This window comes from Hemitrygon akajei, chromosome 6 (assembly GCF_048418815.1).
Source record: "Hemitrygon akajei chromosome 6, sHemAka1.3, whole genome shotgun sequence".
NCBI classification, from domain to species: Eukaryota; Metazoa; Chordata; class Chondrichthyes; order Myliobatiformes; family Dasyatidae; genus Hemitrygon; species Hemitrygon akajei.
The window spans coordinates 143,589,070-143,602,790 of record NC_133129.1 but is presented as its reverse complement, the minus strand read 5'-3'; the positions used below and the strand labels follow the sequence as shown (position 1 = coordinate 143,602,790).

At 36.5% G+C, this 13,721-nt stretch overlaps 1 protein-coding gene across 30 annotated transcripts in view; it reads right to left on the bottom strand.

The window, feature by feature from the left end:
* The window catches only part of sox6 (SRY-box transcription factor 6), a 598,739-nt gene that overhangs the window by 387,639 nt on the left and 197,379 nt on the right, over nt 1-13,721 (bottom strand). The window lies entirely within an intron of this gene.

Here is a 13,721-nt window from a genome sequence, read left to right as displayed (position 1 = left end):
AACACAGTTTGGATGGCCATAATGGCCACTTTCCGTGATGTAACAAGCATAGATATATGAACAGCATGACCTGGTTCTATATCATAACTGAGTCAAAATACATCAATCTCCAACAGGCTGTAAGCATGTAATCAGTCTCGCATTGTAGTTTTCCAATCATTCACCGCATACAAATTGGTGACAACACTTGCCTACAAAACAGCAACTGCACCTCAAAGACTATCCATTGCTGCAACGTATTTTGGGATGTTCTGACATAATAGGGAACTAAATGAGTACCGGTCTTTTCTTCCTTCATACTCTGATACAGTACTATATTTTAAATATCACATGTAATGAGCTTTGGATAAGATCTCAATTCAAATTTGAGTGTGATATAAATAATCATAAAATCTTGATCATCAATCAAAACAGAAGTAGTCAAAAATACCACAGCCTTTTCATTGAAAAACAGTTTCAAGGTGCTCTTGCATGAAGTTAGGCTCCATTCCCAAATGACTAACCCAAATCAACTGATACAGCTAAGTGAACTGTATTTATTTTCGATCTGCTGTTCTGACAGAAGTACCAGGAGTATTTCTGAGATCTGATCACCAGGAATGACTGCTGCCCTGATCTTTTCACCAATTTGTTCATGTAAATGGAGTTCAAGTGAGATTAGTTTCAGACTGCATGTTAAAAGAAATCACCACAGAGTCATTGGGGTCAAGCAGCCTCTTTTGGTGCTGTAAATGTTCCTGATCCAAAGTCTTTTTCTCATTGTTACCATCAGGAAGGAGGTACAGAAGCCTGAAGGCACGCACTCAGTGATTCAGGAACAGCTTCTTCCCCTCTGCCATCCGATTTCTGAATGGATGTTGAAACCATGAACATTACCTCACTACTTTTTTTATTTCTGTTTTTGCACTATTTAATTCTATTTAATTATTTTATATGCATGTGTATTATATATATATATATATATATATATATACACACACACACACACACACATACATACACTTATTGCAATTCAATCTTTTTCTATATTATCATGTATTGCATTGTCCTGCTGCTACCCCAGAGTTAACTAATTTCATGACATATGCCATTGATACTAAACCTGATTCTGATTTTTATCCTATAATTCTATATAACAGAGAGTTAGGCATGTGTGTTGAATTCACAAAGCATTAGATTGTTGAGGTAAACAGCAGTCTTTGGATAGATTATTAGGGTGCATTGGTTGAGATATCTTATAGGGAACATGAGTAGGCTGAATTATAATTCAGTGATATTGTAATCAACTCACAATCCTCTCCTCACATCTGTGTAAGTTCGTTCATCGCCCTTATATAATTGTGATTCACCCAGTCAGTTCTCTAACAATACTGACAGTGATCACTGCTTATGCACAAAAATTCTTAAAATTACAGATCAGTCACAAGTACACTTTTTTAACTTATGAATTTTTTTAAAATGTGAAAATGGGAAGTTTCTGCAATTCATTGAATTCCTTCTAATTTATGTAAATATTCTATTAAACTTCTCAGTATGTCATCTTTACAGTTGTTTCTCCTCAGTATTCCTCAATGCTTTCTGTTAACCTCTGTTCCTCTTTCTCTGTCACTCGGTTTTTCTTTTCTTATTGTTTTCCTGAGTCTTGGCAGTGATTGCCAGATCTATACAAGGGTTATTCATTGACAGAATGATTCCCAGGCAAAACAATCCGTCAGTGTACTTAATAAAATAGGCTACAAACATATCACTGCTTGATCAGGATATGTTTCTCCATGTAAGAGAAGTAGACAATGGAATGAAATGTTGATGCTGCTGACAACTAACTGAAAATGATGAAAGGACTACGGTTTCACTAGGAACTCTGGAAAGGTTACTTTATCATACAGCCCACAAACATGGTAAATTTTAATGGGATATATTTAAACTTAGGCAATTCTGTCACTGGGTTTCAGCAGCCGAAAACAACTCTATGCCTACAGCTCAGATGTGATGGGATGTTTTGACTTGTGAATTTTCCCTACATATAGCATTACATTCAACAACTACTTGTATATAATTAGTTAGCATTATGGACTTACTGCTGTCTGCCTTTACAGTTCGCTAACAGTGCCAAGTGTCTCCCCATATCAAAACGGATATCCTATTTCTGCCGAGTTAAAGTTGTGGTTTCTCAACTCCGACTCACAAGTCACAGACTGTCCTTGATAACACTAGTTTATCATTCCTCTCTCACTGTGACAGCACTTTGAAATGCAGCTGGCCACCAAAGTCACAACTAAACCGGGCTGATGACAAAAAACATGCTTTTTAAATAAATTTAAAATGAATTACGAGAAGGCATCTTTTATTTTAGTGGTTACTGGCAGGCTCCAAAAGCTATTCTACCCCACTCTGTGATGCTTCAAGTTATTGAGTCAAATGTCAGGCAGAGCAGTTTTTAAATTTAATTGCAAAACAATTCTAAAATTGCTAAAAAGGTCACAATTAAAAATTAACATTTTAATTGTAAAATTACTGGCATTTTCCTTTCAGTGTTGAACAAATACTCTCCAGTACTGTACATATGGTATAAACAAAGATGTCAATGATATATAGGTAACGGGCTGAGAGAGCTAGCACAAAATACTGCTCTCAACTGATTGTAATCAATAAGCTGCTTGTACTGCTAAGTTGTTTAAATAATTGGACCATGTACAACTGAAAGACTGTACAAAATCATGAACAATGCAAACTTTACTCCAAAGATAATATAGAAGACATTCTAATATTTCTACCTTGAGCTTCTTTTGTTCATGTAATTAAACTAGAATTAGGAAACTCTCAAAATAACAATTAAAAATCAAAACCTATTTTGTATCTATTTGTTCTACCTAATTCTGAAAGTTAAACATTCAATAAGCCTTCAATTTCTGTCAGTATTATATCTTATTATTATTGTTTTGGGGATTAGGGAGCCAATAAGATTTTTCTATAAATAGCTTTTTTAAATGCTGCACAATGTTTATGAAGTTATGATGAACGATTTGCTGTAATTGATAGGAAACTCCACACTTTGAAACTTTAAGGCACATTAATGAGAGGCCTCTGCAATAATAAAATAGCCAAGAGCTGTCCATAGATCTGAGTCAGACTCTGAAATGTTCCTATTTCCTACTGCTGTATAAATTGTGCCCCAACAATTTTTAAAGTTTTGCAAACTGTATGAATTTTTAATATCATATTGTTTTAGGCTTTGATGGCTCATGAGACAGTGCTAGAATAAAGCAAGTTTTCCCTTTCTTAACTCTAGATCACTGGATAGGATTTAAGATTTGAATAAAGTTTATCCCAGCTCATTAGTGTATCTTAACCCTTGAATTCCAATCAGCCAGCCAACACTCAGTATCACATAGCACGTACAATCAGTAGATCTCACCTCATTAATTCATCACAACACAGAAAGAGGCCATTCAGGCTCAGTGAGATGAGAATCCTATTAATCTTATTAACCCTCTCTTTATTCCCATGCAGTCTTGCAGCTCATTTTGTTTTACACATGCCCATTATTACTTTTGGTATTAACCTACTGTATGGGGTAATTTATTGGCAACACGTCTTTGGGATGCGGGAAGAACACCTACAAGAAGCTTATGCAATGAGAAGACTGCATGCAAACCACATACAGGCAAACACCAAGATCAGGATCAAACTCAGGTCACTGGAGCAGTGACCCAGCTGCACTAACTGCTGTTCCACTGTGACACAGTTCAGTACTTCTCTAATAAGTGAGAGGTTACTACACCGGGCGCTGAACCACCAAAGACCCTCTTAAGAAGAGCTTAATAGAATAGTATTCAAAGAAATAAAATAACATTCTCCAAATCTATTCCACATCCTCTGAATGTTTCATGCAGCTTTTTTGACATTTTAAACTCACAAGATCACCAATACCATTTGTAACATTAACCAAATTTTATTCCCATCCGAGAAAATGTGAACATTCTGAACACTGATAAAACATTAATTTCCTTCACAAATATCATTTAACATGTGACAAAACTCTGCGCACATTGAATTAGTTTCACTGACTTAATTTGAATCTTAATTGTTTTGAAATTCAGGCTATGTAGCACAATGGAATGAAAGAAGGATAAGCTTTTATCACTGCACACTGATTGATTAATACATACATACCGTAAAAGCTTATAATCCTACTTGGGCCACTCATTAAACAACAATTAGTCATGTCACAGGAACTGAGAGGCTCATACCTCCAGGCTCTATCAGTAACTGCTGGGAAGTCACATATCCTCAGGGAGACTGGAGTTGCAGTCAATTTTAAAGGCAGGAATGCCCCAAAACGTAGTGAAGCAGCAGATCTTACTTTTGTTTCTGCAAGTAAAGACTTATTTGTTGCTTTTGGTGGAAGTGCAGCTGTTGGTACCTTTACGACTTGGATGGTATTTTCTTTTCTCTCAGGCATGCTTCTGTCTAAAGCACTTAACCAGTAAGACTGACAGAAATTGTCATTTTAATATAGTACTTTACTGTGTAGAGGCAAGTCATTTCACCCTCTATATCTGTGTCAACTGTTTGTGCTCATCATGACCCTCCTCCCCTTCTTACAACGTCTTACTCCATTACCATATGTTCCCTTTCCCCCCATGTTTAGCTAGTTTTTCTTTAAGTCTTCCTTGCTAATACGCTGCAATATACAGTAGCTTTCTATCATCTGTGCACGATTGTTCAACAGCATATAAATGAAAAGCCTTCATTCAGTAGCAGAAACTATCAGAGGCACCAGTGACTCAAGCCAAGAGTTATATTTTCTTTGCCAGGATCCTGGAGATTGAGGAGGCACAATATTACTGTGCTGTTTTTGCCATACTCTGTTCCTTGCATAAAAATCAAATAATTTCACACTGAATCTTTGCCACCTGTTTTGTATTGTAAAAAAGTAAAACATTTTTCTGGCAACCTACCCAGTCAGGCTTTAGCGCATTACTTGGTAGCTTCATTCACCCAGTGGAAAGACTGTCTACACACTGTCAATCATACTTTATTAGTCAACTGTAACACTCCAAATACCATGCTGACACATTTTATGTGGATGAGCTCTATTCAGAGATAGAAAAATGAACATACCCAACAATAAGAAGCAAGCACCATGTCAAATTTTCTGGAAACCATACACATAACCATTATTTCAGCTGCATGACTCAAGCAAAGCAGCAGTTCCCATAACAAAAAGCCATTTTTGGCTAAAAAGAAATCTTCTCTGCAATCTGCTTGAGTGATTGTTGCCACTTGTCATTGTTCCTCAATACTGATACATCAGTACCAAAAACAGTTCACAGTATCTGTTCAGGCAATTTATGCACAGCATTGTCAAATCAGCAATGTGATTGCAAAGGAGACTAACAAATGGATATCACTGAGAAGCGAGTGACACTATGAAATATACAGTAAGCAGAAAAAGAATTACACCACGGGGTGTCGGCCTGCCTTCACAATGGTTATTAAGATGATCGTGTATTTGGGAGGTGCGGGCAGTCACTTTAAGATCACTATGGAAACATGCAATAAAGTTTCCTGTGTTATCAATGATAATAGAATACAAAGGGAAATACAAATTCTGTATATGGTGTAATGTGGATTATTTTTGCTCATACAGATTGAGGTTTACCATGAACTACACCTGGATACAAGTGATTATATAGCATTGTATAACTTTACCTCTGCCATTTTACTTCACCCAGCTGTACAAAATGTGCTGTCTACGGACATTTGTGTTGCAGGTATCATTTATTGTACATCTCACTTGGTTGAACCAAGGACATGTATCAGAATCATGGAAGTTCAAGCTCGGTTCAGAGACCTGAGCCCTGTAGTCTAGCCTACACTCCAGTAAAGCATCACAGAACTGCTCCAAAGTCAGAGGTGCTGCCGTTCCGATGTGAAGCCAAACAATACCTCTCATGCCTGCTCATGTGCATATAAAATATTCGTCAACACTACCGAAAGAACCAGTACCATTGTCTACTGGCTTTCTCCCCACTAAATTGTTTCTGAGACTGTGTTGCATGCAAATTAATGGCCATGTCTGCCTACATAACAAGAATGACTACACTTTGAATGTAATTCATTGGCCGTGAAGCGCTCTAGAGTAATGAGGACATAAAATATGTTATAAATAAAAGCTACTTTCCTTTCTACACCACCCACTTTTTTTCCCCATTGGACATGTGTAGATTTCAAGTGCAGGATTTGAAGCTGTTTAATTGGTTCAAGCTACCCCAGATGTAAATCAGTCATAAATTCTGTGCTTATATTTCAGTGTTACAGTAATTTTATATTGCCATTACAGTAATGCAGCCAAACATATGCCAATTTGGGAAGCAAAGAAACATAGTAGTCAAAGGAAAGTAGTTTCCTTCTCTTTTCTCTCCAGAAATAAAGACTGTGATATGAAGACAACTGCAAAGTCCAAGTGCCTGCCCTACAGGTGGGATGGCATCCTGCTGGAGGAGAATTGGATTGTTTTTCATCTGTAAGAACTGGCAATGAAGGAAGTTGATGCAAAGTGTGACAAAGATCTACCAACAAGAAGTTAAATTTTATAGGCAAGAATAATCCTTAGATGCACGGTTTCTAACATATAATACTAGTTGATCTCAAGAAAAATTAATTCCTTATGTATCCTGGGTAACCAAAATTAGAGGACAATTTAACAAGGGTACAGAGCTGGGAGAGTGGCATTGCTTTGTAAGAACTTGATATAGGTTGCTTCCATTAGAACTTTATAGATAAGAGTTTTATAAACAGTTCAAAAGGAGTGTGCCAAGATGCAAGATTTTCATGTAATCTAGGTAAATTTCGATGAGATGGTGCTGTTTCTATTTATGATACTCCTAGAAGTTAATAGTATTACATCCCATTCGCTGTCTCATTTAGCTGTGTCCATGTATGGTTTGAATGACAATTAAACTTGATTTGATTAGATACTCATTCTGCCTGAACTCTGTTTCAGCATGTGTCCCATAAAATGTTACCAGTACTAGGTATATCACAAATTCAACAGCTTTATTATTAACTATTTTAAAGAAAGCACTAGCAGTTATATAGCACATTTCACAATATGAAGTAGCCCCAACACACTTTATAGTCAGTACGTACTTTAAAGGACTCTGTTGTATTGTGTGCAAATACAAAACCAATGCACACACAAAAATGCCCTACATGTAGAAATCATGACTACATAATCTGTTTTAGTGATTGCGAGATGAACATCAGCCAGAACTCTCTTCTCCAATACTGTGGTATTCTTTATGGTTACGTAAGGTGACTATGATTTAACGCTGCACCTGAAAGATATCTGAAAAAACACCACTCCCTCAGGACCACAATAAAATGACACCTGAGAACATGCTCAAGTTTATGAAGTAGAATATAAAATTAAAATTCTCTGACAAGTAATTTACATCAGAGGCGAGATCAGTATGATGCTACAGACAACCATCTACATTCAAATTAAAATAATCTTTTTGAAACAAAAGAACACATCTTAACTTTAAATCAGCTGCTTATTACTGTAGCTTTAGCAGAGCATTTCAATAACATCTACCAATGAAGCTAAGCCGGTCATATTTTTTAGAACTACAGATACAGCTAATCATAAAGACAAGAGATTCTGTAGATGCTGGAAATGCACAGCAAAACATACAAAATGCTGGAAAAACTCAACAGGCCAGGCAGCATCTAAAGAAATTTAAAAAAAGGTCTCGGCACAAAACTTCGACTGTTTATTCATTTCCACAGATGCTGCCTGATCTGTTAAGTTCCTCCAGCATTTGTGTGTTGCTCTAGATACAGCTACAATTTTGATTGATTTAGCCAGTGCTATAAGAAATTCTATTTATAAAAAGCCTCCAGACTTTTAGAATCTATTTTACAATGTATTACTATTTCAAATGGTCAAAATCTTGTTCTTGTTTGTACTAATGAAGACTTCCACTTCTGATAAAATATGTTTCTCGATATCATTTTAGTTTTAACCGTAAATTAAACAATCTTCATTTTTAGGATAGCTGAGCTGTTTAAAGTTTTTCAAGAATATTGTGCTTAGCCAATTGAAATTAATAGATGAAAGAAATGAATAAATTTTGCCAATTTCAGTCTTAATATTTTTCTTGTTCATCAATTTTATCAAAAATATAATTCTGTTTTAATATTCAGAATATTAATTTCAATATTAAAGTCATTTTTTGATTTTATTGGTACACTGAACAGGAAAAGATGGCATTGTCTTTGCATTTGAACACAGTGAAATCACATCCGACAAGCACAGCTCTTTGGATTTAGAACTTGGCAAATTAACTGGTTAAATTAATTTACAATCATTTTACTATGTTGGGATTTGCCCATGAAAAACTAAAACAAAATAATCTCCACCTTGATCAGATGAATTAATGATATCACTCTGGGATGATTAATTATTTTGAAATTGTTCCTGCCTTTCACACTGAGTTTGATGAGCATGATTCTAAATATTCCACTACACCTGTCTTATATCTTAAAGTGGCTGCCAACAATAATTACAGCAGCCTCCTTGATCATTGTTAAGTACTTTAAGAAGTTTCACATTTAGAGGATGCCAACCATCATGAAAATAACTTCACTCTCTTCAGGCAGCAGCAGGGCAGGAACAGCTAGAAACAGCAGAAATTACGAGCATTACCTTGACATTGCTCTTTACACTGAGAGAACATACATCTTCCCTGCTATTGCTTAAATTTATATTGTAAATATGTTGTATTATGCACATACTTTAAATGTGTAACAGCATAATTACTGTACTTTTACTTCATTTCAATAATGCAGCCACTTTCTGAACTTCACTCTGGCTGTTGTGGGATTGCATTTGGCTTTGTGTGTTCTTTGCTCACTAATTGCTTTTGGCACACTTAAATCAACTGCAGGAGGAGTAGCCAAGAACCCACAGAATCATTTCATCTAACTTTACTATATTTTATCTGATCAGCAATTATTAACTGTTTCCAAGCTCAATTGAGCTGGAAGGGTTCCAAAATGCTGGTTAAAAAGATGATTTTCCGTTATACACATTTTACATTTAATGTTGTATTACTGCGGCCAATATAGATCGTCCAGGCAATAACCTGGACTTGATAAATGGACACCTAAACTTGCCTCTCTTTTCTATCTCAGGGCTCCTCACTGCTGGCCCTCCTTTACCTTCTGCATGAGGTAGTATCTACTGCAAGACAGACTGCTAGTTCAGTGTGGACGAACAGAAATAAACTCCTGCAAAATTTTTAAGCAATTATCCAGTTCCAGTCGCAAACTCCGGTTTCTAAAGATCAAGTCCATCCTTGTCCATAGCATATAGAATAGTGCAGTACAGTACAAGCTCTATGACATTGTGCCAGCCCTTCGACCTACTCTAAGATCTCAGGGCAAATCAGACAGAGGTACCTTACTTTATGTGGCCCAGTGTTATTTTTGTATAATATGGTCCCAAGAAATGCCTTAATATTAAAGATGCTTTGCAGATGCAGGTTGTCATTATTTTGCGGTGGGGCGGTTTCATATTTATGCTCCAGTTCACAGTTTACTTTCAAGCTGATATCATCAGATAGCAATCAGCAGCAAATGAGCAGAAGATCGAGACGTCAGCCTCCTTTTGTTTGTGTGATTTACAATCAAATGTACTTCTTTCTAATCCAGCAGTTTTCAAGTAAGGATTACCATAATGTGAAGTCACCTTGGCTATAATTTCAGCTCTAGGGGGATTCTGGGCAGATACAAAAAAGCCTTACCACCAGATTATCTCAAGAAAAAGCAGCAGTTTCAGGAAATTAGATGGCAAAGTGGATAGGCGTGATGAGGGAGGCTCAAAGCTAGGTCCCCAGTCACTGATTCAAGTAAAGAGCTAAGTTTCAATACAAGGACAAACAAGAACACAAGAACAACACACACAAAATGCTGGTGGAACACAGCAGGCCAGGCAGCATCTATAGGGAGAAGCACTGTTGACGAGACCCTAAACGTCGACAGTGCTTCTCCTTATAGATGCTGCCTGGCCTGCTGTGTTCCACCAGCATTTTGTGTGTTGTTGTTGTTTGAATTTCCAGCATCTGCAGATTTCCTCGTAAGAACACAAGAAAGTAGGCGCATGTGTAGACCGCTGAGCCCCTTATGTCTGCCCCACCATTCAATACAATCATGGCTGATCAATGTTGGCTTAAAGTCCTCTTCTGTGCCAGGTCTTCAGAGACCTCCATTTCCCTATCTTTCAAATATTTATCCATCTCCGTGTTAAATATATAAAATGATCTGGCGTCCACCATCCTCGGATGACAGAGAATTCCAGAGATCTGCTACCTTCTAAAAGAAAAGTTTCAATGCACGCCAGTTTTAAATATCCTTCCTCTTATTTCTATAACTATGTTTTATTGTTCATACCACCCCCTCCCCACCAAGTGAAAATACCTCTTCTACCCGATCAAGTTCCCTTAGGATCTTATATGCTTTAATAACACCACCTTTCATAAACTCCACTCTGTCTAGTCTATCTATTTGCTAACATCCCATGTCTCTTCTGACTGGCTCTAATTGGTAGGAAAGCCTTAGAAATGAAAGACATCAGACAATGCAGATGCTGAAACGTGGAAAAAAATAAACAAACTTCTGGAGGAACTCTGGTTGAGCAGCCTGCAGTTCTCAACCCAATCATTGAGAATTACTCTCCCTCCATAGATGCTGATTAACTTGTGGAGTTCCTCCAGCAATTTGTGTTTTTTTTTGCATTAAACCTTGGTAATTACTTTCCTTCTGCCTGAGTCAATTTTGCAGCCAGGGTCCTTTGTAATCATTATGGCCCAATTTGAAAATGTATCAAAAAGTTAAGTTGGTTGCCTTGAGTGGCTGCATATACTGTACAAACAGATTAAAATCAATAGCATTGGAAATCAAGATTTAATTCTATATCCAAGCACTCTGGGGCACTTTAATCGCCCACTCATTAGTGGGTGCAATTAAAATTTCACTCTTCTATCAGTCAATAAGAAGAGAAGCCAAAGAGTTCCCATTGAACAGCCCTGAAAATGAAATAATTTCGTCCTTAAAATAAACTCAAACAAAATTAGAAGTGTATTGTTTATAACCAGAGGGTGTTAGAATAAAAAGAGTGGAAGAAAGATGAGGATTTAATTGTCAGTGAGAAAATGACAGAAGCCTGGATCCAGTTCCCCACAAGGATTGTGCAGGCAGAAAATCTCACTACATTATATACCACTTGGATATGGTCTTAGAGACCTATGGCTATATTTCTACTGCCAAAAGGTGGAATTAGGTTGGTACAGTTTCTATGCCACGAAGAAATAGTACGCCTCCTTACACATTGCAAAATTTCCATGATTCTATGAACCCAGATCACGAAGTGGCATAGTTGCAAAAGGCAAATATTAATTATCCTTTTGGATTATGCTCTATAAAAGTACAAATTGTCAAATCACCTCATCTGCTCTGCTCTATGATGCAGCAGTTTTTACAATCTATCAGCAGCCTCATGAACCCATCATCAGCTTTGTTAATTCATCAGCAATTTCATTTGGCAAATGTGGTCAAAATATACAACCACTGCCACCACAGACCGAAACAACTGTATATGCAAGATGTCAAGTTTTCCTACACCCTTTCTCTCAATGAGGTAATGTTGACTCACTGAAGTTTCATAAGCAGGGAGAAGGAAAACGAATTAGGTGTTAAATCATGTTGCCAATGGCTCCCTGGTTTGTGATTTACTGCTACTTGACAGCATTTGCTTGTTTCTACTATTGATGGCAATCAAATTGTCACCCACCACAGTGAAAGTGTACAATTTTTGATCAACACCATGCAAAAAAAACATCATTGAAATGATAAACGAGGCTCTGGCTCAAAAGTAAAATCATAATTACAGTTATTTAATTAGTACCCAGCAAACAAGGGTCAGGGAAACTTATGATTACAGTTATTTGATTAAAGCCAAGAAACTTAACGGCACATGAACACAGGAAATCCCTTGAACCTGCATTATCTGTCTTTTATTGTTCTATATTTAATTACTATTGTCATCTTTTTTAGATTGGTCCTTCATCGTTTTAGACTTCTCCAAAGATCGGTACCATATTCCTGCCAATAGTGTAATGGAATCACTTTGTATGACAGTGTGGAGTTAGTTCCAAATGCTAACAAAAATTTGCCATTTCAGTCTTGTTGGAGGTAATTCTTTTTGTAACATGCACACTGCATGAATAGCAGAAAGTACTGCATTTAGGGTTATTTGGTTGAATTTTATTTAGTTTAACTTTGTTTCCTTGCGATGATTTTTTAAATATTTGCTTATTACTCTCAGGTGAATATAAATTTTGCATTTAAAATTAAGGAAAATATAATTCTGAAAATCACATTTAGACTTTAATAAATGCAGCTCTTTACAGCATGTTCACTGCCTACCCAATTTATCAGCACGAAGACTTGAATATTCCTCACAGGATTGCTATGTTGCACCTACTGATAAAGACTGAAGCATGAATATTGCAGCATTAATTGGAGTTTGCCACCACAGAAAATAAAATGCAACCTGATAAAGCAACAAAGCAGCTGCTCATCTGACATAAGTAAAAAACATTTGTAGTACTGCCACTGAATTTGAATGCAGAAAACCTCCATAAACTTTTATTTTCTCTTGCACTAACAATACCAGCACTATTGTGCCACAAAACTAAATAGATTAATTGCCAACTTTTGACCTAAACGTTGATATGAAATTATTAAACCAATAGATTAATAACATTTAACCATATTCATAATAGATCTTCTACACTGAGTATCATAACTACATTACCTACACCTTCTGCACTTAGCTGTCAAGCTGACCCTAGTACATCCAGCTTTCCAGAAACTTATCATACATGGGCTATCAAGTAATCATTTGTGGATGATTAAATGATTATTAATGAGTTAATTGAAATCCTAGAATCAGGAAAACACATTACATATGCTATCAAATCTAGCTTTATGAATTACCTATTTTGAAACTATTTTAAAAAAAAGAAAAGAAAAACAGAGTTATAGTATGCAGTATATTGCCAAGCAATATAAAACAAGACCGTTAAAACCACCATTATAAAAACAGAAACACAAACAAGTTGAGACAAGCTGAGAATTCATAAGGCTAAGTTAATGTAGGGTCTAAAAATATAATCTTGGTTTGAACTTCTTTTCATGCTGTGGAAAAATGTTGGGTACAATAGTGTGCTGTCAGAGGAACAATGTTTACATTGACAGGGGTTGGAGGGCTGAGCACAGCGAATGAAAGCACAGGTTGTTCCCTCTCGAGCAAAATTTTCCTGAGTGAAAACCTGTGGCTCGCACACAGTTGAGACACAGTCTTTATACAGGCGGCGTGTAAAAACAGTCACTTGCCGTAGTTTAACTTTCCATGATTTATAGCGCGCTTCAGTTTTTTTTTGCCTGTCAAAAGATGAGTTTGAACGTCGTCCGTAACCCTGTCCTGGGGCCTATTACTGATAAGACGAGCTTTACTAATGGTTCATTGGGGAAACATTTCAAGTGACAGAGTATTAATAGTGATCATTACACAAGCTCCACCTCCCAAAAGGAGTTTACACACTCAAGACAAATCAAAAAAAACAACTGAAAACTGAAACATTGATTTT